We start from the raw sequence: 15,191 nt of genomic DNA, 5'->3' as shown, positions 1-15,191 counted from the left end.
TCAGCATTAGCAGTGAGATTAGAGATGAATCTCGAAATGTAGTTTAGTTTTCCCAAGAAACTACGCACCTCCCTTTCTGTCTTTGGGGATGGCATTTCTTGAATGGCTCAAACTTTGTCTAGATCCACTTTTATTCCCTTTTCGCTTACTATGAATCCCAATAGCTTACTAGACCTGGCCCTAAACACACACTTAGTCGGGTTTAGTTTCAGTTGATACTTCCTAAGCCTTTCAAACACCTTTTCTCAACACCTGTATGTGACTTTCTGCCTCTCTAGATTTGATGATCATATCATCCACATATGCTTCTACTTCCTTGTGCATCATATCGTGGAATAATGTAACCATGGTGCGTTGGTAGGTAGCTCCAGCATTCTTTAATCCAAAAGGTATCACCCGATAGCAAAATACTGTTAGTAGTATGCCCTAAAGCATATCATTTAGCATGTATCTTGTACATGTTTTTATTAATAAAAGGCATTTCCACTTTTCCGTTTACATAAGATATTCATGTGTAATAGAAAAGGTCCATTGATATTTTGTTAGAAATTCTATTCTTAAGTTGTTAAGAATATGAGTGACAGTATTTCTAGTACAAAGTATCATAAATAGGTTCACAATCGAGGATACTTCATAATAAGGACATGACTTATCCAGAAAGATTGTATTCATGTTTGCACCCAAGTTATTTATATGAGATATAAATAAGATGAAATGGTGAGTCTCATGCCATATGACAAACATGATAGGCACTTATACATGATAAGTAGGCCAAACCAGTGACACTTATGACAAGCACATAGAGTTTACTCTTGTCAATGTTTTGTCATAAATCATATGAGTGTATATAATCTTTAGACCTGAGATAGCAAAGTTATCTTGTATATAGGTAGTTTGAGTTTGATACTGCTTTCATACTTGTACTGTGTATTGGTATAAGGGCATGTGTTGGCTCCTACTAGTTATATATGGAGGTAGGTGTTGATCAAGATGGAATTTGTTCGTCTAAGTAAATAGAGATAAAATCCTATGTTCATTTAATTGTTCTTGATGTTTCAAGTTCCTGGCCAGGACAAATAGATTTATTCAGAAAAGAGTTTCTGATGAGAAAATCTTTTTAATCAAGAACTGGAATTAAAAGAGAACATAATATTCATAGCAAATGGAGTTTGACATAAACCATGACTCCAGCTTGAGTTGGGATTTTATAACAGAGAGATTCTAGTGCATAGTAACATATGATTATAGGTTCATTTAAGGTAAACCTTATTACTAATTGGGTGGCCATGGCATGCTATACTAGGTGTTAACCATGGTCTATGAGGTGCATAAACTGATTTAGAGAAATCATTTATGGTTAGAAACAGTTCTGATGATATTAAGAGTTGATATCATATCTCATTGCCAATTAGTGATAAGCCTAGTAAGTCACACACATACACAAGTTATCACCTAATTAAATATGATTTAATTAATTAATTAAAGAGTTTAATTGATTAATTAAATAGATTTGGTTTGCAATTAGATTGCAAAGTCCCTAGCATAACTTGAAGCCAAATCTAGATTATTGGATGTATAGTATAAGTTAAATTTATATTTAAAATGTTTAAATATGTATTTAATTAATAAGAAATTAATTAATAGAGATTAATTAATTGATTTATATTTGATATAAATTGATTAGAAGAAGAGAAATAATTATTTTGGGTTGAGAACTCAAAATTAAGACACAGGGGCATTTTGGTCATTTCGCAGGGTGACATGTGGCACCATGAGATGGTGACACATGGCATTACACATAAGCTTGCCAAATGTCTTTTAATCATGTAAGATAATTAAAATGAAGATTAAATATAGGTTTGACACTTGGCACAATGTGATTGGGTCAATTAAACCTAGAACCAATCAGAGGGTGACATGTGGCAAGAGTTTAATGTGTTGACCTAGCTATATAAGTGTTGTTATGAATTAAAAATAAGACAACCAGCAGCCACACTCCTTTGTCACGCCATTTTGAAGCTCTACCTCTCTTCTTCTTCATCTCTCATCAATTCAAAGAGATTAGCCATCAATCTCTTGAATTAAAAATACTAGAAATTGTTTCTAGTGTCCTGTTTACATCTCTAATCTTTTAAAAGGCAGAACTTGAATTTCTAATTAATAGAAAAAGCTTTAGAAGCTGTTCAAGGGCTGCCATAGGTGTTCTTGGTGTGGAAAAGCTAGAGGGACAACATCTGGTGTCCTGAAGACGCATCTCAAAGGCGCAAATACACTACAGTGTATCAAGAGGTTAGTGTGTTTGTTCTTGATTTTATCTAGGGTTCTAAAATTAATCTGATTAATTTTAAAATCTTAAATGGCAAATACGGATAGAAAAACGTATTAAAAGAGTTTTAATATGTTGTTTATCATTGAAATCAAATAGATAAAAATAAATCTTGCAAGATGCATGTGACCCTATGTGAAAATTTTGAATTCAATGGCACAAACTTGTGTTTTTCACGCTTCTGTTCCTTCAATTGGTATTAGAGCCACTATATTTTCCATTTAGATTGTTGATTATATGATTTAATTGTGTGATTTGATCATGAGATGATTGATCCATTGCTAATTGCAATGGATGTGCGGCGACACACATGGTGAAGCCACCATAGGTGGCGGTAACAAAGGTTCTTCAAGGTGGCACAAGGTTTGCTTTTTAATTTGCAATTGTTGTATGATTTAAAAGCTCATCCTATGTCTAATTAAATTGTTTAATTAGAATTTTAATTACACAATTAAATTATGTTTCAAATCAGAATTTTAAAAATTATTTGAATGTGATTCAAATTTGAATTCTAAAAGTTGTTTGAATGTGATTCAAATCTGAATTTTTAAAGTTGTTTGAATCATATTTAAATCTGATTTTTTAAAGTTGTTTGAATAATATTCAGATCTGAATTTTTAAAAATTGTTTGAATGTGATTCAAATCTGATTTTTTAAAAATTGTTTAAATGTGATTCAAATTTGAATTTTTAAGATTGTTTGAATGTCATTCAAATCTGAATTTTTAAATTTGTTTGAATGAGATTCAAATCTGAATTTTTAAATTTATTTGAATCATATTCAAATCTGGATTTTTTAAGTTGAATATGAGATATTCAATTTATTTTAAGTGTGACACCCCTTTCCGTGTACAGTATACCCGAGTAAGCAATGTCACACGGTGTACCGGCACACTCTAATATACCTTAATTAATTTTTATCATGCTTTTGAATATAACTTGTGAAATATAATGTATTTGAGCCATTTATCGAAATTATAATTTATTTGAGGTTTTGAAAATTTTAAAGAAAATCCGGCAGAGTACCGGCTAAAAATGTAGAAAACAGTTCTTCGGAACCTGTGAAAAACACTTCTAATAATCATATTCAATCATCTCAAACTCCAATATCATCACAAACTCAATATTTTCTAACATCATGTTCTCAATCATCATTTCTCAGGGTACTCATATGTAAACAACAAATAAATACTCAAATTACTTCCATACATAACCATAAATCTTCATTATTTACATGAACCTCAAAATACATTACATAAGTTAATTTACATATGAGAAAATAGAAATTTAGTTACAAAATACCAAAATGACACCTAGTGTCCTACCAATGCACTGCAGAAGTTGAGGTTACATGGATACTGTGCAGAACTGCAGGATGGACTCACCCAGTCTGCGGTCTACTGGGCTCACGATCTGTATCTCCAGAACCTACGCGTGGCAAAAGCAACGCGCTAAGCAATAATGCTTAGTGGTGCAATAATAAAATAAAAGAAATAGCAAGAAAACAAATATGTAGTGAATGTATGTGTTTTATTCGTTTTGAATTTGTACATCATTAACTTTGTCCACTTTCATTCATTTGGTTGCCCAAGTAACCTACACTAGACGATCGGATCGATAAACGTAAACCGCACCGGGTATCAAGTACCTCGGCCGTCACACCATCGGTCACATATGCATCTCCGGTGTGCAATAGAACTAACAATGTCAGAATAATATCAGGCACAAGGCCAAATCTCAATGCAAGGTCAGAATGGCTAAAAGCCATAAAATCACAGAATGGCATATTGCCATGTGCAGTACTGCTAACTGAACCCTATTGGCATGCCAAACTATCCAAACCAATCTTGTTAGGAATACTAGGGCATTTGATATTTTGTAATTCTTCAATTTTTGAATTTCAAGTTTCTGTGTCACTATTCACCTCATTGGTCAACAAAAATGTTGACTTTTGGATAGAAAATAGGTACATTGGTTTTAACACTCCCAATGTACCACATTTTACATTTAAAACTTGTTGGAATTGAGCACCCATACCATTTCTAAACTTAAAACCAAGAGGGCAGAATTTTCAGTTTTTGAAGCCTAACTTTACTGTTTCATTTAGCACTGTTGCAATGGGAATTTGAGGAAATGGTAAACATGAAAGTTGTTCCTTATTTTGTCTAGTTGAATTTCATTTTTTGAATCACTCCATTTGGAGTTTTGTAGCTCCAGATATGGTCCAAAAAACAACAGTTGGCCGGATTGGAAAAACTGCAGAATTACCAAATATACAATACCATAAACAGTGACTGTGACTGCCATTTTGGTTAGGTTCTGGTCATAATTTAGGTTAGGTTTCTTCATGAAAGTTGTTTTTCTATGTCTTAACTTGCTGCTGTAAAACTTTCAGGTCAATTGACCATTTCTACAGTGAGTTATGGCCAAATGAACAGTTACTGTTCATTTCGTCATTCTGCAGAATTGGCTTGCAGGGTACCCGGATTGGGGCCAACTTTTGGTCCTCTTTCTTTGGTCTTTTGGGCATGGTTTCTTCAGCAAAAATGTGCCATTATAAGTCTAGTTTCATGTCCAATTGGCCAAACACCAATTGGACCAACACAGCCAAAGATATGGCAGTCCAAGTGGGCTGGAATCACAGCCATCCTGCTACACTCACTAGGCAGCATACTCATTCACTTTGCCATGCTATATTTCAGTCCAAATTATGGTCAAATTTCCTCAAATGGTCACTAATTGACCATTAGAATGTTCTTTAACAATTTCATAAGCCAAGTCCACATTTTACTCTCAAAACCCTAGTTTCCATTATAAATTTTCACAACATACCTTAATTACTAACTCATTCACTAACCACATGCATACATGCTTTAAACATGATCTCTAATCCACTTTAAGTCCATCAAAACACTCCATCATTGTTCCTTCATTACGGCTGCCAAAATTCATGGTAGGCATACACACAAATTTGGTTCATTTAATTCACAATTTCATGTTGATTTCAAGTCCCTAACATGGAAAATAAGAGTTTTAAGTAGATAGGTGCACTAACCTTTAAGTGGCACTTCTTGGACTTGTATTCTCCTTAGAATTTCTCCTCTTTTTGGCTGCCTAGAGCTTCCTTAGGTTGTGTGGATTAATTTTAGTGAAGATGACTTAGGGTTTTGGGGTGAGGTTTGAGAGGTTTTTAAGCTTGATTGAATATGTTAATGGAGGTTTAGGTATGGCTTGGGTTTCGGCTGGTTTGGGGAAGGAGATGGCTGCTGGCCTTTTTCATTTTTTTTTGGTCTCAATTTGTCTCTTTTATCAGTTAGTTAATTGGTTGTTTAATTGTGATTGGTTATAGCTTTTAAATGACATCATCAAGATGTCATAAATGAGCCTTTTTTTATTTTTCTTTTCTTTTCATCACAACTCAATTTCAATTTAATTTTTAGTAATATTTATTCATATTTTATGTCATATTAATTATTTACTTAGCTGGACAAGTCGGCCAAAAATCGTCTCTGAAGGCGAAATGACCAAAATGCCCTCCGTTTGGCTTAACGGGTCAAAATTGTCTGTACCGATTGAAAAATTTTTCTAAATATTTTCTTGGCATTCTAATGCCATAGGGACCTCAATGACCCTTCTCTGGAGTCCCAAAAATTATTTTATGATTTTTTCCCCGGGTTTAGGGCTCCTAGTTGCGAGAACCGCAACTTCCCTCTGGGTTACCCATCGTTAGGGCACCGGCTCGTTTAACTTGGTTGTATTTTATTTCTAAAATTTTTACTAAATTTTTCTTATTGATATTTGAGTTAATTATGGTCCCTCACTTTAGTTTAAATATTTTTCCGAATGTTCTAGCTGTCCGGATAGACACTGGTCACCGGAACAGTAGAATGTACGGAGTTGCTACAGGGAGGGTGTTACAACTCTTCCCCTCTAATTTAAATTTCGTCCTCGAAATTTACCTGATGCAAACAGTTGAGAGAACTGTTGCCTCATCGTCTCTTCACTTTCCCAAGTTGTCTCCTCGGTGTTGTGGTGCCTCATAGCACTTTCACCAGTGGAATCCGCTTATTTCTCAACTCTTTTACTTCCCGAGCCAGGATCCGTAGAGGTTCTTCTTCATATGTCAAATCCGATTGTATTTCAATTTCTTCCCTGGAGATGACATGTGAAGGATCTGAGCGGTATCTTCTTAGCATAGATACGTGAAACACATTGTGGATCTTGTCCAGCTCTGGTGGTAAAGCTAGCCTATAGGCCACTGGACCCACACGTTCAATGACTTCATATGGGCCAATGAACCTAGGGCTTAACTTACCCTTCCTTCCAAACCTCAATACCTTCTTCCACGGTGACATCTTGAGGAACACTTTGTCGCCAACCGCATATTCTATTTCTTTTCTCTTCAGGTCGACATAAGATTTCTGTCTGTCTGAAGCAACCTTCAAATAGGCTTTGATTAGTTTCACTTTCTCCTCAGTCTGTTTCACCAGGTCTGGCCCCAACAGTTTGTCTTCGCCCAATTCAGTCCAGCACACTGGAGTTCTACATTTTCTCCCATACAGTGCTTCATATGGGGCCATTTGGATGCTAGCTTGGTAGCTATTATTGTATGCAAATTCTGCCAGTGGGAGGTATCTATCCCAACTTCCCTCAAACTCAATGATACAACTCCTCAGCATATCCTCAAGGACCTGACATATATTTCATGTTATTGTTATCATTTCAATTCAATATTTGTATCAATTCCATTGGTTTCAATTATTTACCTGGATTACTCTTTCTGATTGCCCATCCGTTTGAGGATGGAAAGCTGTGCTGAAGTGGAGTTGTGTACCCAAGGATTCATGCAACTTTTTCCAGAATCTTGATGTAAACCTTGGGTCTCGATCAGATATGATGGAAAGTGGAATTCCATGCAGTCTAACTATCTCACTGATATACAATTCTGCTAACTTCTCTAGTGAGTAGTCAGTCCTAACTAGCAGATAGTGTGCTGACTTAGTCAATCTATCAACTATCACCCATACTGCATCATGTTTCTTCCGGGTGAGAGGTAGACCACTTACAAAATCCATGGTGACCTGATCCCATTTCCATTCAGGTATGCGTGTATGCGATAGCAGTAGCAAACCCGATGGAACTTGATGTTCTCGCTTGACTTGCGACATGTCAAGCATTTAGTCACATAGTCGGCTATGTCTTTCTTCATACTGTGCCACCAATATCAAGCTTCAGATCATGATACATCTTTGTACTTCACGGTGCATAGCATATACACTGGTGTGTGCCTCTTTCAGAATACTGGCCTTCAATTCCCCATTATCTGGTACACACAGTCTTCCTTTGTAGTACAGACACCCATCTGCTTTCACCCCATAGTCAGTTGCTTTTCCCTCTGAGATCTTGCTCATAATAGCCATTAGCTTTCTCATCTACCTTCTACCCATCTAAAATCTATTGTAAAAGGTTTGGCCTCACTTGCAACTCAGCCAAAATAGCTCCATCTCGAACCAAAGATAGATGGGCATTCAATGATCTCAAAGCTGTCATGGATTTTCTGCTCAAAGCATCAGCAACTACATTTGCATTCCCAGGATGGTAGTCAATTACACAATCATAATCTTTCAGGAACTCAATCCATCGCCTCTGTCTAAGGTTGAGCTCCTTCTGGGTTGGCAAATATTTTAGACTCTTGTGGTCCGTGTAAATGTAGCACATTTCACCATACAAGTAATGCCTCCATATCTTCAGTGCGAAGATAATTGCTGCAAGCTCTAGATCATGGGTAGGGTAATTTTGTTCATGTGGCCTTAGCTGCCTGGAAGCATAAGCGACCACCTTCCCCTCTTGCATCAATACACACCCTAACCCATTATGAGAGGCATCACTGTAGACCACAAAGTCCTTTCCTGACACTGGCTGTGTTAACACTGGTGCCTCTGTCAACATAGCCTTCAACTTCTCAAAACTAGTCTGAAACTTGTTATTCCAGTCAAATCTGACATTCTTGTGTAACAACTTGGTCATTGGAGCAGCTATTAAGGAAAATCCCTTCACAAATCTCCTGTAATACCCAGCTAGCCCCAAGAAGCTTCTGACCTTAGTTGTATTCCTGGGAGGCTTCCATTCCATCACTGCTTCTATTTTCTTGGGATCCACCCTAATCCCATCAGCTGACACTATGTGTCCAAGAAATGCAATCTCATTCAACCAAAAGTCACACTTAGACAATTTAGCATACAGCTTCTTTTCTATCAGGGTTTGCAGAACAATTCTCAAATGTTCATCATGTTCTTCCCTGGTCTTGGAATACACCTAAATATCATCAATAAAGACCACTATGAACCGATCTAAGTGTGGATGGAAGATACGGTTCATAAGGTCCATGAATGCCGCTGGTGCATTTGTTAGGCCAAAGGGCATCACTAGAAACTCATAATGCCCATATCGGGTCCTGAATGCAGTCTTTGGCACATCTTCATCCTTCACCCTCAACTGATGATACCCTGATCTGAGATCAATCTTAGAAAATACTCCTGCTCCCTTCAACTGATCAAACAGATCATCAATTCTAGGCAATGGATATTTGTTCTTCACAGTCACTTTATTCAATCGCGGTAATCGATGCATAGCCTCAAAGTCCCATCCTTTTTCTTTACAAACAGCACTGGAGCTCCCCATGGTGACACACTGGGGCGTATAAACCCCTTATCAAGTAACTCTTGCAACTGAGTTTTCAACTCCCTCAATTCCGTGGGTGCCATCCTATAAGGAGCAATAGAAATGGGTGTTGTACCCGGCAGTGTCTCAATAGCAAATTCGACTTCCCTTTCTGGTGGCAAACCAGGCAATTCTTCAGGAAATACCTCTGGGAAGTCTCTTACTGTGGGTATATCACTCAAGTTTGGCTTAGCCTGCCTAGTATCCACCACATGTGCTAGGTAGGCTTTACAGCCTTTTCTCATCATTCTTCTTGCAACTGTGGCCGAGATGACATTCGGCAAGAAATCTGTCCTTTCCCCCATAACTGTGATCTCATTACCTTCAGAAGTTTTCAAAGAAATTCTCTGCAATTTGCAATCAACTATTTCCTGATGACGTGACAACCAGTCCATTCCCAAAATCACGTCAAACTCAATTAGGACTGCCAATAATTCATACCCCTGAATCCTTAACGGGCAACCCTTGTATACTTTGTTCACCACTACGCTGTGGCCCAATGGATTAGTGACCAGAATGTCTTGGTCACTCTCCCCTTCTAGTATCCCCCTTTCTACAGGTAGGTTGATGCAGATGTATGAATGAGTGGATCCTGGATCCACCAATGCATGCACAGGTGTATTGTAGAGGGAGAACGTACCCCTGATGACGTCCGGGGCATCTTGCTCCTCCTGAGCTCTAATAGCATAAGCTCTTGCAGTGGTCCGTGTCAGCCTCTCGCTGCTCGCATGCAGCCCCTATGATGGTCCCACGCCACGATTTGCGATTTTCTACCTCTTTGCGGTGCAGAGCAGTGTCTATCCGCTTGTGTTGGAGCAACAGTAGTAGTTCTCAAGGTGACGCTTCTTCAACCGATGCTCTGTTGACCCACACCTTAGCAGGCACCGCCACTCTCCAACACTCCCCTTGTGCCACTTCGCATGTGTGGACATGCAAAAGATGCTGGGGCTGGTCCCCTGAACCCCATCCCTGGAGAGCTGCCCACTGATGGTGTGGACTGGCCTCTCCTAGGGGTAAACTGTGGCCTGGGCCCCTGAGACTGACCCTGACCTTGTGGCTGGCCTGAACTCTGTGCAGATGGACCTTTAAACCTCTTCCCAGGTGCAGGAGATGAACTAGACTGACCCGGGCCCCTCTTCTGCTGTCTATCCCTTCTGGTCTGCTCACTGATTCTTACTTTTTCAACCTTTATCGCAGCTTCTACTAACTTGGTAAATTCTGTGATTCCCAGGGCAGTGAGCTGGATCTTTATGTTGTCATTTAGTCCCTCTTCAAATCTCTTACACCTTTCAGCTTCATTAGGGACTATCTCCCTTCCATAGCGGCTCAATCTTACGAATTCCTTCTCATACTCGGCCACTGACAACTGTCTCTGCCTCAGATTAATGAACTCTCTTCTTCTCTCTTCCAGGTATACACTACCCACATATTTCTTCTTAAACTCGGAGAGAAAGAAGTCCCAAGTTATAGCTTCTGGCTGCACTTCACTGGATATCGTGTCGCACCATTCATAGGCATCATCTTGCAATAGATATATGGTAGCCTCTAGGTTTTGTTCAGGAGTGCAGTGGAGTTGTTTTAGGACTCTACCTGTTCTGTTCAACCAATTTTCAGCTGCAACAGAATCATCTTCTCTCTTGTCGAAGGAGTCCACTGCTCCAAATTTTCTCAATCTTTCCAGATGTGATTTCTGCTGTGGAGCTTGTGGTGGTGGTGGTGGTGGTGCTGGCATTACCCCAGCCATTTGTCTGAAGAATTCGTCCATTTGCTGGAACATGGCCTGTGGAGGCTGAGCAGGCTCTGCTTGAGCTGGCAGAGCAGGTTCTCCCATAGCCCCAGTCTCAACTGCTGCAGGTGGAGCATGACTCTCCACTTCCTCCTCAACTGCCCTCTGAGATGTAGGGTCCATATCCTATTCAAAATAACAAAGACAAATAGATCTGCATTAGTGTCACCTCGACTCTTACAAATGCAATGCATGGTATGGACTCAATCTAGGCCCAAAAACGCCTAAACCGTGCTCTGATACCACTAAATGTGACACCCCTTTCCCGTGTATAGTATACCCGAGTAAGCAATGTCACACGGTGTACAGGCACACTCTAATATACCTTAATTAATTTTTATCATGCTTTTGAATATAACTTGTGAAATATAATGTATTTGAGCCATTTATCGAAATTATAATTTATTTGAGGTTCCGAAAATTTTAAAGAAAATCCGGCAGAGTACCGGCTAAAAATGGAGAAAACAGTTCTTCGGAACCTGTGAAAAACACTTCCAATAACCATATTCAATCATCTCAAACTCCAATATCATCACAAACTCAATATTTTCCAACATCATGTTCTCAATCATCATTTCTCAGGGTACTCATATATAAACAACAAATAAATACTCAAATTACTTCCATACATAACCATAAATCTTCATTATTTACATGAACCTCAAAATACATTACATAAGTTCATTTACATATGAGAAAATAGAAATTTAGTTACAAAATACCAAAATGACACCTAGTGTCCTACCAATGCATCGAAGTTGAGGTGACATGCACAATCATGCGTAATCGCAGGATGGACTCACCCAGTCTGCGGTCTACTGGGCTCACGATCTGTATCTCCAGAACCTACGCGTGGCAAAAGCAACGCGCTAAGCAATAATGCTTAGTGGTGCAATAATAAAATAAAAGAAATAGCAAGAAAACAAATATGTAGTGAATGTATATGTTTTATTCATTTTGAATTTGTACATCATTAACTTTGTCCACTTTCATTCATTTTGTTGCCCAAGTAACCTACACTAGACGCATCGGATCGATAACGGGTAACCGCACCGGGTATCAAGTACCTCGTGCCGTCACACCATTGGTCACATATGCATCTCGGCAGGCAATGTAATGCAGCTAACAAGTCAGAATAATATCAGGCACAAGGCCAAATCTCAATGCAAGGTCAAAATGGCTAAAAGCTATAAAATCACAGAATGGCATATTGCCATGTGCAGTACTGCTAACTGAACCCTATTGGCATGCCAAACTATCTAAACCAATCTTGTTAGGTATACTAGGGCATTTGATATTTCTGAATTCTTCAATTTTTGAATTTCAAGTTTTTGTGTCACTATTCACCTCATTGGTCAACAAAAATGTTGACTTTTGGATAGAAAATAGGTACATTGGTTTTAACACTCCCAATGTACCACATTTTACATTTAAAACTTGTTGGAATTGAGCACCCATACCATTTCTAAACTTAAAACCAAGAGGGCAGAATTTTCAATTTTTGAAGCCTAAATTTACTATTCCATTAAGCACTGTTGTAGCGGGAATTTGAGAAAATGGTAAACATGAAAGTTGTTCCTTATTTTGTCTAGTTGAATTTCCTGTTTTGAATCACTCCATTTGGAGTTTTGTAGCTCCAAATATGGTCCAAAAACCACAGCTGGCCGGATTAGAAAAACTGCAGAATTACCAAATATACAGTACCATAAACAGTGACTGTGACTACCATTTTGGTTAGGTTCTGGTCATAATTTGGGGTATATTTCTTCATGAAAGTTGTTTTTCTATGTCTTAATTTGTTGCTGTAAAAATTTCAGGTCAATTGACCATTTCTACAGTGAGTTATGGCCCATCATTCTGCAGAATTGGCTTGCAGGGTACCCGGATTGGGGCCAACTTTTGGTCCTCTTGCTTTGCTGTTTTGGGCATGGTTTCTTCAGCAAAAATGTGCCATTATAAGTCTAGTTTCATGTCCAATTGGCCAAACACCAATTGGACCAACACAGCCAAAGATATGGCAGTCCAAGTGGGCTGGAATCACAGCCATCCTGCTGCACTCACTAGGCAGCATACTCATTCACTTTGCCATGCTATATTTCAGTCCAAATTATGGTCAAATTTCCTCAAATGGTCACTAATTGACCATTAGAATGTTCTTTAACAATTTCATAAGCCAAGTCCACATTTTACTCTCAAAACCCTAGTTTCCATTATAAATTTTTACAACATACCTTAATTACTAACTCATTCACTAACCACATGCATACATGCTTTAAACATGATCTCTAATGCACTTTAAGTCCATCAAAACACTCCATCATTGTTCCTTCCTTACGGCTGCCAAAATTCATGGTAGGCATACACACAAATTTGGTTCATTTAATTCACAATTTCATGTTGATTTCAAGTCCCTAACATGGAAAATAAGAGTTTTAAGTAGATAGGTGCACTAACCTTTAAGTGGCACTTCTTGGACTTGTATTCTCCTTAGAATTTCTCCTCTTTGTGGCTGCCTAGAGCTTCCTTAGGGTGTGTGGATTAATTTTAGTGAAGATGACTTAGGGTTTTGGGGTGAGGTTTGAGAGGTTTTTAAGCTTGATTGAAGATGTTAATGGAGGTTTAGGTATGGCTTGGGTTTCGGCTGGTTTTGGGAAGGCTGCTGGCTTTTTGATTTTTTTTTTGGTCTCAATTTGTCTCTTTTATTAGTTAGTTAATTGGTTGTTTAATTGTGATTGGTTATAGCTTTTAAATGACATCATCAAGATGTCATAAATGAGCCTTTTTTTATTTTTCTTTTCTTTTCATCACTACTCAATTTCAATTTAATTTTTAGTAATATTTATTCATATTTTATGTCATATTAATTATTTACTTAGTTCCACAAGTCGGCCAAAAATCCTCTCTGAAGGCGAAATGACCAAAATGCCCTCCGTTTGGCTTAACGGGTCAAAATTGTCTGTACCGATTGAAAATTTTTTCTAAATATTTTCTTGGCATTCTAATGCCATAGGGACCTCAATGACCCTTCTCTGGAGTCCCAAAAATTATTTTATGATTTTTCCCCCGGGTCTAGGGCTCCTAGTTGTGAGAACCGCAACTTCCCTCTGGGTTACCCATCGTTAGGGCACCGGCTCGTTTAACTTGGTTGTATTTTATTTCTAAAATTTTTACTAAATTTTTCTTATTAATATTTGAGTTAATTATGGTCTCTCACTTTAGTTTAAATATTTTTCCGAACGTTCTAGCTGTCCGGACAGACACTGGTCACCGGAACAGTAGAATGTACGGAGTTGCTACAGGGAGGGTGTTACATTAAGTATATATGTTTTATTTAATTGTTAAATAGTGATATGCATGATGGATGATCATGGACTATAAAAGACTAATGTGATTGGATTTATTTCTTTTATGTTTCTTTGGGATTGTAAATTAATTAATTTATTTTAATTTAATTTGGGCATGTATTATTAAGTTTGTAATAATTTTTGGTTTGTAATTTTATTTATTTAAGTTCTTGTAAATTTGCCTTGGAATGCCAAGTATTACTATGTAATTGGATTGCAAGAAGTTCAAGGAGATCAAGAGCATTGGTGGGACCAGTGGGAGGAATTTAAGATCAAGTGTTGATTATGTACTCCTTCAGCAACTATTGTAAAATGAATGAATGAAATGCAACTAGGAATGCCCTGATTCAATTCTTGGTGGCTCAGAATTGAATCCCTTAGAAAGTCCATGTTCATACCATATTTACTGCTTATCCATGAATGCATGAGATGTATGGGAATGTATGTAATTATATGATATATGCATGCTAAATGGATAATGTGCAAAGTGAGGCCTAAATAGTAATTAGGATGACCATAAAATCTTCCAAACAAATGATTAAGTTGGAAATGCTATAATTAAAGTAATTATAACATAGGCTCTCCATTGGGACAATTATTTTATGAAATTTTAAATAGTTATATAAGATGCAATTAATTTAAGAGATTTTCTTAAGAATAATTGTTAAGCATGAGATGTTGTAAATATGTAAATGGTTTGGTGGCCAATATTGGATGTACCTGAGGACATTAAAATTATTTGCATAATTACTGGCTCAATGGGATCAACTTAACTAATGCAAAATAAGTCAATAATGGATGTACCTGAGATTTTGAGCATTAGGGGCTAGGTAAAGGATTGAACCTCACATGAGATGTGATGGGCAAGGAGTTGCTCACTTATAGTTTATTGTAATTCCAATAATGGATGTACCTGAGGATGATCAATAGAATTATAAGAATTCAATCACCTACTAGAAATCCATCTAACTAGGATTTTCGTTTTCTACTTTGGAAGTGTAGGATTCGTTAAGTTA

This window comes from Hevea brasiliensis, chromosome 10 (assembly GCF_030052815.1).
Source record: "Hevea brasiliensis isolate MT/VB/25A 57/8 chromosome 10, ASM3005281v1, whole genome shotgun sequence".
NCBI lineage: Eukaryota > Viridiplantae > Streptophyta > Magnoliopsida > Malpighiales > Euphorbiaceae > Hevea > Hevea brasiliensis.
Note: the sequence above shows the minus strand (reverse complement) of the source record.